The following is a 16,049-nucleotide window of genomic DNA, read 5'->3' on the forward strand; positions in this document are numbered from 1 at the left end:
TTCGGAAAGTATTCAGACCCCTTGACTTTTCCACATTTTGTTACGTTACAGATTTATGCTAAAATTGATTACATTTAAAAAAAATCCTCTACACACAATACCCCATAATGTCAAAGCGAGAACAGGTTTGTATTTTTTGAAATACATTTTAAATATTAGTTAAACAGAAATACCTTAAATCCTTAAGAACTAGACTAGTCAGGATCGAGGTAAAGATGAATGGAGCAAAGTATAGAGAGCTCCTTGATGAAAACCTGCTCCAGAGCTCTCAGGACCTCAGACTGGGGCGATGGTTCACCTTCTAACAGGACAACAACCCTAAGCACACAGCCAAGACAACGCAGGACTGGCTTCGGGACAAGTCTCTGAATGTCCTTGAGTGTCCCAGCTACAGTAGAGCCTGGACTTAAACCTGATCGTACATTGCTGGAGAGACCTGAAAATAGCTGAGCAGCAACACTACCCATCCAACCCTACAGTGCTTGAGAGGATCTGCAGAGAAGAATGGGAGAAAATCCCCAAATACAGGTGTGCCAAGCTTGTAGCGTCATACCCAAGAAGACTCAAGGCTGTAATCGCTGCCAAATGTGCTTCAACAAAGTACAGGGTCTGATACTTATGTAAATGTAATATTTCAGTTTTTTTATATTTTAGAAATGAGCAAAAGTGTCCAAAAACCTGTTTTTGCTTCGTCATTATGGGGTATTATGTGTAAATTGTTGAGAAAAAAAACTATTAAATTTTTTTTTTTTTTAAACTAACAAAATTTGGAAAAAGTCAAGGGGTCTGAATACTTTCCCGAAGGTACTGTATACAGTGCTTTGCGAAAGTATTCACCCCCTTGGAATTTTTACTATTTTGTTGCCTTACAACCTTAGAATTAAAATAGATTTTTTTGGGGGGTTTGTATCATTTGATTTACACAACATGCCTACCACTTTGAAGATGCAAAATATGTTTAATGTGAAACAAACCAGAAATATGACCAAAAAAAACAGAAAACTTGAGCGTGCATAACTATTCACCCCCCCCCCCCCAAAGTCAATACTTTGTAGGGCCACCTTTTGCAGTAATTACAGATACACGTTTCTTGGGGTATGTCTCTCTAAGCTTGGCACATCTAGCCACTGGGATTTTTGCCCATTCTTCAAGGCAAAACAGCTCCAGCTCCTTCAAGTTGGATGGGTTCCGCTGGTGTACAGCAATCTTTAAGTCATACCACAGATTGATGATCATCGGTGTATACCATGTGTATCCCGTACATACGACTAATATAACTTGAAACTTGAATTTTGTTTGTCTCCCGAGTGGCACAGAGGTCTAAGGCACTGCATCTCAGTACTAGAGGCGTCACTAAGGACACCCTGGTTTGAATCCGGGCTGTATCACAACCGGCCGTGATTGGGAGTCCCATAGGGCAGTGCACAATTGGCCCAGCATCGTCCGGATTTGGCCGGTGCAGGTCGTCATTGTAAATAAGAATTTGTTCTTAACTGACTTGCCTGGTTAAAAAATACAAATACTACGTACATTCATTGTTGTTTTGTTTTCCTCTCAATAGCCGGTGACAACTTTCAGCGTTTTCCGCTGGGGTCATACATCTCAAATGTAGTATTAACCGCGCCCACCCAGGCAAGAACTTTGCGTGCCCGATGCGTGGTAGGGGCAATTTGATTGGCAGTTTAGGGATGTGCACCCCACTAAAGGATGTGCTTTTGGTCACACTTAACCTAACATAGCAGGCGTATAAGAAATCCCTGAATCTAGATCCCCTACATACTGGTGTTGACAAGAAAAGAAAAAAAACTTTCGGAGGAGGTTCTCTTCTGCACTGTTCAACCAATCCAGTAAATGTGAAGGAGGAGTTAAAAGCAGAAGTTGTGTCACAGGCTCTCTTTCCATTACCCTTGAAAACCGGACCATCCGGTTGTTGGGGACTTGGCAGAGGCTAGATCACACTTGACCAGAGTTTAGGGATGTGACATCTTTCAACAAAGTCTCAACATTCAACTGAAACACACAGTGCATTGAATGAAAGCCTAAACAGCTGAATAAACAGATGCAATATTACTTTTGATTTAATGATTTACATTACGTGAGAGGTGTGTATTTCATTCGACTGGTAGGATTTGTATTATTTATATTGTCATTAGGCTATATGATTTAACGGCTGTTTGTTTGATTTGAAAGATGACCATTGTTCATTCAAGAAACTGAACTACAAGCGTGATTTAACGCATGCTTGTTTCATTTTGTTGCATTTCTTGGATTCAATCATTTGTGCAAGTTCCACCCCTCATATACACATGCATGCTGGTAATTTGGATTTGAAATGCCAATACTAGAGATCTTTCCCAATGTGGATAGTAAGTGAAGGTGCTTCACTAAATGTTACTCAATAAAACAACTAACCCACTGGGCAAAAACTGGTTGAATCAACATTGTTTCCATTTCATTTCGACCCAGAAAATCTACTTGGAAAACGAATTGGATTTGCAAAAATTCATCAATGTAAGTGTTTTACAAATTTCTTTCATATATTTTCCCCCTATCTATTAACTGAAATCCGATGCCATGGTGATTCTTTATGTTGAATTCATGTTAGTTGACATCTCAACCAAATGCAAATCTAAACTAGACGTTGAACTGAAGTCTGTGCCCAGTGGGAATCAACTTATTGATAAACTACTATTTTACTTGCCAATACAATTAAGATCACCTTAAAAACACCTTCCTTTTGCCCTCAATTCATCAGGGCATGGACTCTACAATGTGTCAAAAGCGTTCCAAATGGATTCTGGCACATGATGACTCCAATGCTTCCCACAGTTGTGTCAAGTTGGCTGGATGTCCTTTGGGTGGTGGACCATTCTTGATACACACGGGAAACTGGTGAACGTGAAAAACCCAGCAGCGTTACAGTTCTTGACACTTGGCACCTACTACCATACCCCGTTCAAAGGCACTTAAATATTTTGTCTTGCCCGTTCACCCTCTGAATGGCACACATACACAATCCATATCTCAATTGTCTCAAGACTTAAAAATCCTTCTTTAACCTGTCTCCTCCCCTTCATCTACACTGATTGAAGTGGATTTAACTAGTGACATCAATAAGGGATTATAGCTTTCTCCTAGATTCACCTCGTCAGTTTTTGTCATGAAAAGAGCAGGTGTTCTTATTGTTTTGTACACTCAGTGCATATGGCAATTGTATTCCAAATCACTGTACACCGTATACACCGTATAGTGAATCTCTATCACCAGCATTTTCATACTTGCTTTAGTCAAAAAGTCTGTGCTACATAGGTTGTTGATGCAGGCAGACTCAAGAGAGGTCAACATGAAAGCCCATCAAAGGCTTGCCCCGTTATAAATAGACCGCGGGGTCTCTGCTGGGTACAGAGGCCTCAACATATTGCTTCACCAAAGCTATGGGCTGCTTCTGAGGCTGCATTCAGTGTCATCGTGGACTGTTAGCGTTTTCAAAAGAACAACCCCGAGACACAACTTTGTATACTACTTTTTTATTACTAATCGGGACTGTATAACAGCTACTCTTTATCTGAAATGTATTTTAAAATATTACTTATTCATTTTTGTTTGGACTGTATGCTATCAACAAACTGCAGGATGGTGGTATTTTAGCACTATTTAGCCCTCTTACATTTCTCCTAAGCCTCAATTGTGTTGATGGCCCCTGTGTGAGGTATGTTTTAGCACTGATGCACTTGTGGACCGTTATGCTTTTCACTCTAATAGCACTCCGTCTGGGTCTTGTCTACCCGCTCCGACTAAAGCGGCCCAGAATTTATTTACTGAATGTAAGCCATGTTAATTATTGAAGACTGATTGAGATCGCCTCTTAAAAAGCACTCCTGTGGGAGCACACTTACCTTACTGTGCAGTAAGCTATTTAATAGGAGTGGCTTACAGCAGCTAAGCAGACAGAGAGAGTGAGAGGCCATCCATGAATGTAAATGCTAACAAAAATCGTTTTTTTCACAAGAGAGATGCACATGGGCTGATAACTAGGCCTATTGGCCACCGAGAGGATAAACGGGGGGTGGTCATAGAGATTCAATATGCAGATGCCCTTATTTAAAACTGTTTCAAAGCTCATTAAGGTGAAAGAGAGACATATCAACCATTTATTTGCAATAATGGCAGTGGGGACGAAGGCTGGACTGGAGTAGTGTTGGGTTGATACATCAGCCCTGACCTCATATGCAAGTAGCACGTGACACAGCGATAATTAGGTATCTGTAGGAGCAGGCGGAATCCTAATGAGGTCGAAGCTTCTTAGGTTCTCATTCCGCATGCACAGATTTTTGACTTCTAAGCATTTATTGTCAGTCATTAGAGATTTTTAGATTAAGCGGGCTGATAATGGATGGAGTGTGACCTTCGCCGAATGTCATTTGGAAATGGGGGAAGTTAAATAAACCAAAGTTGCCAGTTACTTAGAGAGACACATCACAGAGATGGCAGGGATTCCTTGAGGTTGAAACAGAGGAGACAGAGGGAAACATGTATTGTTTTAATTACCAGTGCATGTAGCATGCATATCCTGCCGTGTATAGTTATCAGTATTGTATGTGTTAGTTGACCTGGTAGTCATATGGATACCATGTGGCACTTGGAGATTCCACAAGTTTAAGCCCAATGTACTATCCAGAGTATGTAAACATATTCTGCTAAGGTTTACAATTTATTCCGTCTCATTAATTTAGCAACTGATAACAACCATTCGCTCATTTGTGATAAACAAAAAAGTTGAAATTAAAAAGCCGGTTTAGACAGCCTTTCACATTTCCATGGTGCCCATTCAGTTGTGAGATAATTTGAGGACAATATTCCCCAAACATTACTACAGTGTTTCTAGTCCAGCATAATGACTGGAATGGACAGAAGTTCATTTGCATTTGTGGAGTAACTGCCAGTGTGTGATATCAGTACCCACTGCAGCTATCTAATAAGTAAAGACGTGTGCCCTCCTCCAGCATATCTGGCTTCCTTTGTCTCATTTGCTGCAAGCTTAATTAAGACTGCCTGTGATGTCCCGACCGTCACATTCATCTCTCGCTATAGCATCCACATGATCAGGGATTAACCTGGAGAACTGTCTGTCGCCAACGATTGCCTCAACATTAGCTGAAACGCATAACAATGATTGGGGGTTATCTTTGCGAGACCTCATTAGCATACAGCATAATGTTCACATCTTTGTAATTTATTTGAACATAGTTCTACTGTAAATGTGTTGGTGGCACTGTTTCAAAATGTCATAAATGCTTTTAAAATACAGTGCTGGCGCTATCTTTGCTCAGGACACATTGTCCCCTAACCACCGTACGTTCTGCGCATGTGGGTCGTTCTTGAATTACGGTGGCATTTGGCCATCGATTTTGTAAAAATTTTATTTAGCTAGATTTTTATTTATTTAAATGTATTTGGGTACATTTTCCAAATCTACAATCTGTCAACAGCTGTCATCTGACCAACGCACCGGTTCCAATCCAAGTTCCAATGTCATTCAGCAAACTCCAGACATTTACATTTGTTGGATGACATGAAAATAGAGCTCTTTGGCCACGCACACCAGTGTTGGGTTTGCGTTGAAATTAGAATGCAGAAAATAACCCCATACCTACTGTAAAATATGGTGGTAGAACTTTGCTGTTATGGGGCTATCTTGCTTTCGCTGGTCCTGGGATCCTTGTGAAGGTCAATGGCATCATTAACTTTCTCCCAGTACCAAGAAATTGTAGCCACAAACCTGGTTGCCTCTGCCAGGATGCTGAAACTTGGCCACAAGTGGCTCTTCCAGCAAGACAATCATCCCAAGCACGCATCAAATTCCAAAAATAAACATTTTGTAATGGCCTTCTCAGTCTCCTGACTTGAACCCCATTGAACACTTGCAAATGAAGGATATCAAGGATCAAGGACGATTTTGTATGAAGGAATAGTCTAAGATCCCTCCCAATTTGTTCTCCAACTCATAAAACATTTGAGAAAAAGACTCAGTGATGTTATCCTCACAATGTGAGGTACTGAAAGGTATTGAAAACAGGGTTTCAATCATTTTGACACCTACTTTATGGAGAAAATAAATGATTACGTGTTAAACAAATCTCTTTCTCTGTGCAATTGTATTAGTATCAAATAATATAATTTCCCAATATTTTTTTTACATACAGTATTTGAATTATTTATTTTATACAGTCATTTTTGCTTATCTTTGTCAAGGGTGTCAATAATTTCGGACCCCACTGTATACCTGTGTTTCAGTTGTTTCACAGTGCACCTGTAATAATAAGGTGTGTCTCATTGCCAATTGATCTTTTTCGCATTGTGTCTGAAAGCTCATAATTCTTACCCTAGACAAGGCCAGACCGTGGTTAGGTCTTTAATCTGGTGAGCGCTAATGACAGCTTCATGGGGACAAGTACTGTACTACCCTCCCCCTCTTAGCTCCACACACCCCCATCCATTATGTCAATTTACAGTGGTCCTCACTACATTACCAAACTAAAAAATGCAGCATTTTACACCAACGTATATTCAATGACCTTCCCATCCAAAAATAAGAAAAAAATGGAATACACACTCAAAGTTACACACACTCATTCATAGCACACACTGTAGGATTGGGTCTAATGAATTCCTAGCCAAACAAAATATGCAAATCCTCTTTGTCCTATAATCCAGGAGAAATCACAAGAGGAGTCAAGAGTGGCAGAGTCACAGAACATGTACCCCTTGAAACGGTGGAAAAACGAATGTTCCATATGATTCAAGTCTCCAAGAATAATACTGATGACTCATAACCAGCACCTTGTTCCTGTATAGACCAGAATGGATATCACATGCAGAAATGCATTGACCCACACTGAGTTTCACCCACTCAACTTCGACAGACAGTATACAGTACACTCTGAGAAAAAAAGGGTTTTAAAAGTGTTCATCAGCTGTCCCTATAAGAGAACCCATTTTGGTTCTAGGTAGAACCCTTTTGGGTTCCATGTAGAACCAAGGGGTCCTACATAGAATCCAAAAGGGTTCTACCTGGAACCAAAAAGGATTATTCAAAGGTTATGATACCCAATCTCTTTCTAAGAGTGTACACTGCATTACTCTGGCTGATATCCAAGATATATTTTTGCAGTAAAAGGTTGAACTTAGCTGAGGTTTCAAAACAAAGCAAATGCTTTTCATTTGTTCATTTTTTGAAAAGTGTGTTTATGTGAATTTTAATCCAATTCAACCTCGCACCCAATTATCAATTGATTTTGTTGCACAGTCTCATCTCCTGTGTGAATGTCACAGTGGGAGTGGTAGAGAGTCAATAGAATTAAAGGCTATAGATCACATAGATCGATGCAGCCACGAGATATACGTTTCAAATGCAGAGTGATGAATTATACAATAACAATTAAAAAAAATATTGTTCCCCCCCCACACACTTTCACCCACTTTGTCAAAACAACGGCTGATGGAATTAAGATTACATTTTCAATTTTGCCATGACTGTGTCTGCAAGTGTCTGTGTTTGTGAGCAGAAGAGAAGGTAATATACTGGGTTAAAGGTACCCTCTGTCACATACATTTCCAGTCAAAATAAAATGATATTCATGCTCATAGTACTACTACCTGCCTGGATGAAGAAATGACATTCAAATCACATGGACAATGCGACACTTCCACAGGTGCCATCGGTCCCCGGGGGAATACACGCAAACATGTGATGATCCTTTCGCTAGTCACAACACAACCCCAAAAGGTCAAGAGTACTTGTGGAATGCAACTCTTGCACGCGGAGAGTGCAACCTAGGGCGGTAAATACAAAGGTTACATCGACCCATGTTGCCATGGAGCCAATGGATGGACACGTTGACAAACTCCCATCGCACCCAATATCTTTCCGTAAGGATGAAAAATCTCCAGGACTTGGTATCAGGGCTGCAAAGTTTGGCAACCTTTAAAGATGTGAAATGTATGAGTGGGTGAGGTATCGGTACTGTAATCTGTGTTTTCTGCCCCACTGCCCTGATTTCAAATCAATTAAAGGTGTCCTCTACTTGACTTGACCATCAAGTAGAGGACACTGTTTTGGTAAACAGCTGAGGAATGGGGCTTTAACCACTTTCACATTCATAATCAGAGCTATGGATGCAAGGACTGGTCATCCATAAGATCAAAACTGTAGTTTGAGTCTATACAGTGTTTGTCTACAATGACATTGTCAGCTAAAATTTAGTTAAAAAGATTCTGTTGGGTTCTGATGGGGTACGACAGTTGAACTAAGCAGATGAGACATTTATAAGTTATATTCTTATAAGATTCTAAGTGTATATCGTAATTAATTTAAAAGTATATAGCATACATTTATATAATTTATTTAACATCATCCTTCCCTATTTGAATAAGCACATTCTCATACACATTTAAACCCATGCACTAAGATACACACACAAACTCAATATCTGATTATCATTTATGAGTATTGATACAAGTTAATAACCAAAGGTATTGAACAAAGCAATCCAGTCCAGTGTGAAAAGGACAAATATTACTACATGAATTTCTGTCATATTTCAAACAATCGAAACAGTATTCTATTCCAAATGATATTGCTTTATAGGGTCAATAAGATCAACTGTAGCTGTATTGGAATTGAATCTACATTTTTAAACAAATGTTAAACTCAATTGATATCACGTGAATAATTATACAGGTTGCACGCTGGTTAATTGTCTAGGATAGTTGCGCGCAAAGGTTGAACAAGCAGTTTGCCTCCCAGGTTCAAATATCTGCTTTATGTCATTTTAGCAAAACAAGCACAGTGCGCTGCCGTGGGAGACGTTTGATATGCGTAACACATCAATTTCTAATGGATTTATTCTCGACATAGAAATCAAGAGATAGGCCAAACAATTTATTGTCTGTGGATCGTTGACGGAGAGCTTAGGGAGGGGGAGAACAAATCCTACTCGAGTTAGTTGCTCTACTAGCCGGCCATCAAGTGGCTAGATAGAGAAATGCAGGGGTGTGCGCAAGTGTGTGTGGAAAGTATCTATCTGGGATGCTGTCTTCCTCGCGCATCCCTCTCTCGCTCGCGCGCTCGGAGCCGCTCGCTTTCCAGCCGTCGCCAGGAGTGGTAGGCTCCAATTTGACAGCAGCAGCGCTTGCTTTCTAAAGAAAGCTTAGCTCGCACTTTTCAGTCTGTCTCATTACCGCTCTCATTGTTTCTTTCGACAGCGAGAAACGGAGCAGGTACCTACTCTCCTCCTCACCCTATATTATAAATAGCCTTTTTTTTTTGTGCTGCACAAATGTTTATTTTAGCACTTTTTGGGGGGGGGACCTCGATTCTAACGGAATTTGTTGTGGCTGTTTTGGTGTCTTCTCTCTTTCAGTTCACTTGGAGTCTATTTGGAATAAGAAACCATTGCTGTTTTCTGACTGGAGAGAAGGAAGATAAGACTCCTCTGGATTTCCTAAGGAATTTGATCTGAACGCCTTGGTAAGTGGTCCTTTGCGTCGCATAGAAAGAGGTCAGGCTATCACAATTGATAAATCCCAGTTTGCCGACATGAGTGTACAGTTCAATCACTTATCATTTATTCTCCCTTTTGTCATTTAATTACAGTTACCGAGGCTTTTGAATTCATCAGCTGGGGTATATAGTAAGTAGCATTTAGATTTTTTCTCGCATTGTTATCTGCAGAGATGTTGCCTACTTTACAGGCTTTTAGAAGTGTCGGGTTCATGAGTTGTGTAAGCAATATTTTAGCAAATTATTTATTGTGACGTGTTATTATTGACATGCCATGAGCAGACATTTCAGCTCATCATGGAAGTACGATGTCGGATGCTTTTCAGACGAGCACTTGTTCACTATGCTTCACTATGCCCCTGGTGTTATGTTGTCTGCTCATATATGAAGATATCCGTTCAGCTGCCTGCACACTACAGGACTCCCCTTTTCAATATTAAATGTTTGCCTTAAATAGCCTAGGCTAGATAAGGAAGTTTATCTCCCAAAGAGATCGGGAGAGATGGTCCATGTATGCCGGGGATGGGCAACTTTGATGGGGGGGGCACCAAAACTCATACCCACCACATATGCCGTCAACTGATTTGTGCATTCTATTTGTGCAGTTAAACGACTTAACGAAATGCATTATACCATTAGCCAGGTCTGTCCCTAGCCTTTTGGGGACCCTAAGCAAGATTTGGTTGCCCCCCCCCCACCTCACAGCCAAACATTTTACTGGCCTGTCTTCACGACAGAGAGAAACATTCACGTTTTAAAGTACATTTCCAAGAATTGTAAACATTTTTCTCTGTGGCAAAGTGAACATTTGAAATGTTATACCAAATTTCATACAATTCTACTCATTTTTCCATGAGGTGGAGATACAATTTAGCCTTTTTAAAGCAATTTTCCTGCAATTCTACACATTTTGCCATGACTTATGTGATGCTAATATGATATCTGAGTGAGAGTGACTAACAAAATCCATGGGGGCCCCATGGAGGTCAGGGCCCCTGGGCACGTGCCCTGCATGCCCGGTCGGTATTCGGGACACGATTACTAGAAGTTTAGATAGCTGGCTAGACGTAACTCACCAATAAAAATTGTTCCCACTGACATGGCTAATTGAGTGACTGTCAGTGACTAAGAGACAAACTTGAAATTGTACCTTGTGTATTCTACTATTCTAACTCTTAACAGTAAGTTGAGAACCCTAATATATATATATATTTTTAAGTAGTTAATCCAGTTAATCCACCCGCGGCCCGCCAGTTGTCCATCCCTGATGCATATCTGTTGTCCACATGGTTGATGAAAACGATGCTGTGATGCTCCCCTTTTTTTTAATATGTTAAATATCACAGAACATGTGGAGAAACTTCTCTTGAAAGGTGCTGCTGTTTGTGTTAGGGAGGTACATTGGGAGGGGCTGGGGTGTGTAGGCTACTGTATGTATGTGCAAAATCATCACTTGGGGGTGTAAAGTTATTCCAGTGGTGTCATGTCCGGAGAGAGAGAGTCAGTGTGTGGTGTGTATGCATGCATGCACTCGCTGTTCTCCATTGGATAGACTCTTTACATGTCAAATATTATTGTGGAATCACTGCTGATTGACATACATAGTATTGCCCACTGCTGCACTGAGAGGTGGCATGTTTGTTTGCCCTCCATCAATGTCATGTGAATCCGCAGCATTTACTACACTCTGTGTTGCATTCTTTTTCATGGAGAGTGTTGAGTGGTTTATCCCGCGTAATCCTGTCTCTCAATATTAACTCCGATCAAATCAGTGCGATGTGCAATGGCAGTGTATCAAATCAAAAGTCAACTAATTAAATGACCTTACAATGAAACAGCTGTTGGTTGGTCTCAACCATTAAAACCACCTTTCCGTTAATATTGTGCTTCCTATACACTCAGGAGAGGCAGTTGTGAAAAGGGAAAGAAGGCAAGAGAAAGTCATACATCTCTCCGCTGTACAGCAGAGTGACACAGGGTTAAGTGAGAATGACCATAAAGGTAATGTGATAGCGTTATAGGTCTCTCTATCCCCGGGGACATGGAGGGAGGATAGTGTAACTCATCAATATGGACTACTACAATGAGTCAATCATGATGTAGACACAATTACATGCAGGCAATTACATATTGTTAACCATGAATATACTGTATTATTCAAGCTGTGTTATTCAAAGTTACTCTACCATATTTGAGGGTTATATTTTGCATAGCAGAGAGAGGTCAGCATTAAAGTTATCTTTGTGGATAGTGATGGCAAGATTTAGCTTGGCTGCGCTAATGTGGCCCTCGTGTAGCAGTTTTTCTGGTGTTCACCATATTTAGTTAGAGCTATCTCATGCTGTAAATGAAAAGAATAGCTAACATGGAAATGTCTGTCTGTCTGCTTGCAATATTGAGGCCATTGTTATTTTATCATCAAACTATGAATGAAGTATTAATATGGACGTTACTTAAATATGAATTTATATCGCCACGTCTAATCTCCTTAGCTGTGCTTTAAAATGGTGAAGCCGTCATGTCTCGGTAGATGTTTTGAAGTCGTCTCCTATTTGACCTTGTTTGATTGAGGAAAGTCAACAATACCCTTGAGGTAGCACAGCAAGATCACACACATGATTGACATCACTGCACTACAAAAAGCATAGCAGTTTCACCCACATTTCTTTACATGTTACATAATTCATCATCATCTAGTGAGGCACTACAGTATTTTTTTTACAAGATGAAAAGACAAAGCAGTGACTTTGAAAGCAAGCAGGAAGGCAGTGGAATGTATTTGATCATGCATGCACCTGTCCATTTTAAGCGGTACAGTGGGAACGTGCTAACAAGAAGAGGAGCATCATACTGCCAGTGGCAAGAGCGAAAAATACATAAATCCCTCACAGCAACTGGAAAACAAGTTGACATTGCAGCATGTATTTCCCACTACTAGCTTAGCTAACCCTTCCAGGTTGAATTGCAACTTGGCTGAGGCATTCATGAGACTAGTGCTTTAGGAGATGTGAGGGAACATTCCGTTTTTCTCTGGGAAAGGGGATTTTCAACTTTCACTGTCGTCACTCTTTTTTTCACGGCTTTTTCACGCATTAGTCCCAGGTAAGTATTTTTCCCGCCATCCATTCCCGGCAGCAGCAGTCCCATTTCATAAATTGCCCACCGTTTGACAATTTTCTCCCGTCTTCTCCCTGAGTTCTACTCCTGGAGTCTATTTGCTTGCCTTGCATCCATCAACAAGATATTAGTTAGTTGGAGAAAGACAGCTCTGGCTCGTGTGCTTGCTGAGTGGCGGAAGAGCATTAACTCCACATTGCTGCAAAGCTCTTCCCCCTTTTAATTATCCTTCAACACCGATAGCTCAACTGCGCGGCTCTGTTGAACACACTTTCATGACTTTTACCTGTTATTTTTGTCTCCCCGGAGAGAAAGACAGGGAGAAAGGGATTCAACATATAATTATGGTTTATGATATTTGTCCAGGTGACATAATCGGGCCATGGCTAAGTGTTAGCAGAGGATTGCCATAACAGCAGCAAATAAACAAGTATCAAACTACTTTTACTACTAATTCACTTCAGTACGTGGATGTTTGTTTCCATGCTGAGACAATAGTCTGCATTAACTAATGAGCAGTAAAGTGGAAGGATATGGATTGTGCAAGTGTCCATATTCCCAGCCACTGATTGCAGACATTATCTGCAGTAGAATCCTGCCATTTAATTTACATTTTTAGTAGACTTACAGGAGCAATTAGGGTTAAGCGCCTTGCTGAAAGGCACATCCGACAGATTTTTCACCTAGTCGGCTCGGAGGCCTTTCAGTTACTGGTCCAACACTCTTAACTGCTAGGCTACCTGCCGCCCTCTTTCCCTAGTTCTCTCCACAGTTACTGTAGGCTCATATGTAAGTTACAGCTAGCATACACGGTACTTCTGAGATGTCCCCATGTTCTCCTCCACATACTGTAACTAACGCACCTGGATTACAAGCCCACTTGCTATGACACATCGGATGGCCAACTCCCGGGGGCCGTTTTATAAAGAGGATGTACTGTCAGATACACCTTGCGCAGGCGCTTTAAGGAAATGTTGATTCATCCCCCGAAAAAAAAAAAAGTTTCTGCCCGCCAACATGAAGCAAGAAATCTCTCTCCCTCTGTCACGTCACCTCTCACTGTGGCAAAAATGTTTTATTTATCCCATCTGCTTCTTACACTTTTGGGATGTGGCGTGTTTTCTTATTTTGGGGCTTTGCTTGCCAAAGTTTCTCATCACCTGAAGAGTGGCTGCTGGATTTGAAAATGGGACAAAAAATATATGGGTTGTCCCTCTGAGGCCCCTGAACCGAATGACTCCCCAGATGGGCTCCTTTTGGCACAGGGTGTCATATCACCAAGACCCTCCCCTTCAAGCCTAAAAGATTACTTCAGTATACAGTAAGTCCCTGTCAGAAGTTGTCACGTCATGCAATACCATTTTATGGATAGTGGTACAACTGCTCCCAGACTTGGTAGCTGTTTTAGCCGGTGGTGTTAGTGCATTGAGAACCTTGTGTGTGTGTGTGTGTGTGTGTGTGTGTGTGTGTGTGTGTGTGTGTGTGTGTGTGTGTGTGTGTGTGTGTGTGTGTGTGTGTGTGTGTGTGTGTGTGTGTGTGTGTGTGTGTGTGTGTGTGTGTGTTTTGAATGGCTTGTTGTGGGGGTGGGGCCGTGTTCATTTACAACCGGATCCCTCATGCAGATTTTTCAATACAGACATCAGCTGTCTGGAGATTTATAGTTGATGGATGCACACGCATCTAATCAACTGTTTCAATCACATACTACATACAGTACACCGTGCATGATCCATTTAATTCAGACACAGGACAACATACAGGCAGACACACAAACAAAGCACACACACACACACACAAATAACAAACATTTTCTCTGGTGTTGATTGGAAAAGTTGCTTGAAAGGAAACGTCACCTGCACTTCTGCCCACCCGCTTATTTATCAGCCATTTGGCGCCGCTCGTAAATCAGACATTTATTAAGTTGTTAAATGACTACTATTGCCATTAAGCCTGATGTATATGACACGGTAGGAGGGAACATGAGCTATTGCTGTTTCTTCTGGCTATTCAATTAAATTCCGTTTTTTTAAGCCTGTTTTCCCTTTTTTTTTCTCTCCTTCACCCCTCTCTCCTCTCTCCTTCACCCCTCTCTCCTCTCTCCTTCACCCCTCTCTACTCTCTCCTTCACCCCTCTCTCCTCTCTCCTTCACCCCTCTCTCCTTCACCCATTTCTCCTCTCTTCTTCACCCCTTTCTCCTCTCTCCACTTTCCTTCACCCCTCTCTCCACTTTCCTTCACCCCTCTCTCCTCTCTCCTTCACCCCTCTCTCCTTCGCCTCTCTCCTTCTCTCCTCTTCTTCACCCCTCTCTCCTCTCTACTTCACCCCTCTCTCCTTCACCCCTCTCTCATCTCTTCTTCACCCATCTCTCCTCTTCTTCACCCCTTTCTCCTTCACCCCTCTCTCCTCTTTCCTTCACCCCTCCTTCACCCCTCTCTTCTTCACCCCTCTCTCCTTCACCCCTCTCTCCTTCTCTCTCCTTCTCTCTCCTTCACGCCTCTCTCCTCTGTCCTCTCTTCTTCACCCCTCCATCCTCTCTTCTTCACCCCTCCATTCGCTCTTCTTCACCCCTCCATCCTCTCTTCTTCACCCCTCTCTCCTCTCTTTTTCACCCCTCTCTCCTTCCCCTCTCTCCTTCACCCCTCTCTCCGCCCTTCTTCACCCTTCTCCGCTCTTCTTAACCTCTCTCCTCTCTACTTCACCCCTCTCTCCTCTCTACTTCACCCCTCTCTCCTTCACCCCTCTCTCATCTCTTCTTCACCCCTCTCTCCTCTTCTTCACCCCTTTCTCCTTCACCCCTCTCTCCTCTTTCCTTCACCCCTCTCTCCTTCCCCTCTCTCCTTCACCCCTCTCTCCGCTCTTCTTCACCCCTCTCTCCGCTCTTCTTCACCCCTCCCTCCACTCTTCTTCACCCCTCTCTCCTTCACCCCTCTCTCCTTCTCTCTCCTTCTCTCTCCTTCTCTCTCCTTCACGCCTCTCTCCTCTGTCCTCTCTTCTTCACCCCTCCATCCTCTCTTCTTCACCCCTCCATTCTCTCTTCTTCACCCCTCTCTCCTCTCTTCTTCACCCCTCTCTCCTCTCTTCTTCACCCCTCTCTCCTTCCCCTGTCTCCTTCACCCCTCTCTCCGCCCTTCTTCACCCTTCTCCGCTCTTCTTAACCCCTCTCCTCTCTTCTTCACCCCTCTCTCCTCTCTTCTTCACCCCTCTCTCCTTCTCGCCTCTCTCCTTCACCCCTCTCTCCTTCTCTCCTCTCTTCTTCTCTCCTCTCTTCTTCTCTCCTCTCTCCTTCACCCCTCTCTCCTTCACCCCTCTCTCCTTCACCCCTCTCTCCTCTCTCCTTCACCCCTCTCTCCTCTCTTCTTCACCCCTCCA

General features: G+C 42.1%; 1 long non-coding RNA gene across 1 annotated transcript in view; it reads left to right on the top strand.

Moving 5' to 3' along the window:
• Positions 1–9,078: 9,078 nt before the first annotated feature.
• Positions 9,079–16,049, top strand: part of LOC139534558 (uncharacterized) — a 139,755-nt gene continuing 132,784 nt past the window's right edge. The window contains exons 1-3 of the long non-coding RNA XR_011666968.1: positions 9,079–9,279; positions 9,423–9,529; positions 9,656–9,692. This is a non-coding gene — a long non-coding RNA (uncharacterized lncRNA). The remainder of the gene's footprint in view (positions 9,280–9,422; positions 9,530–9,655; positions 9,693–16,049) is intronic.

This window comes from Salvelinus alpinus, chromosome 11 (genome assembly GCF_045679555.1).
Source record: "Salvelinus alpinus chromosome 11, SLU_Salpinus.1, whole genome shotgun sequence".
Taxonomy (NCBI): Eukaryota; Metazoa; Chordata; class Actinopteri; order Salmoniformes; family Salmonidae; genus Salvelinus; species Salvelinus alpinus.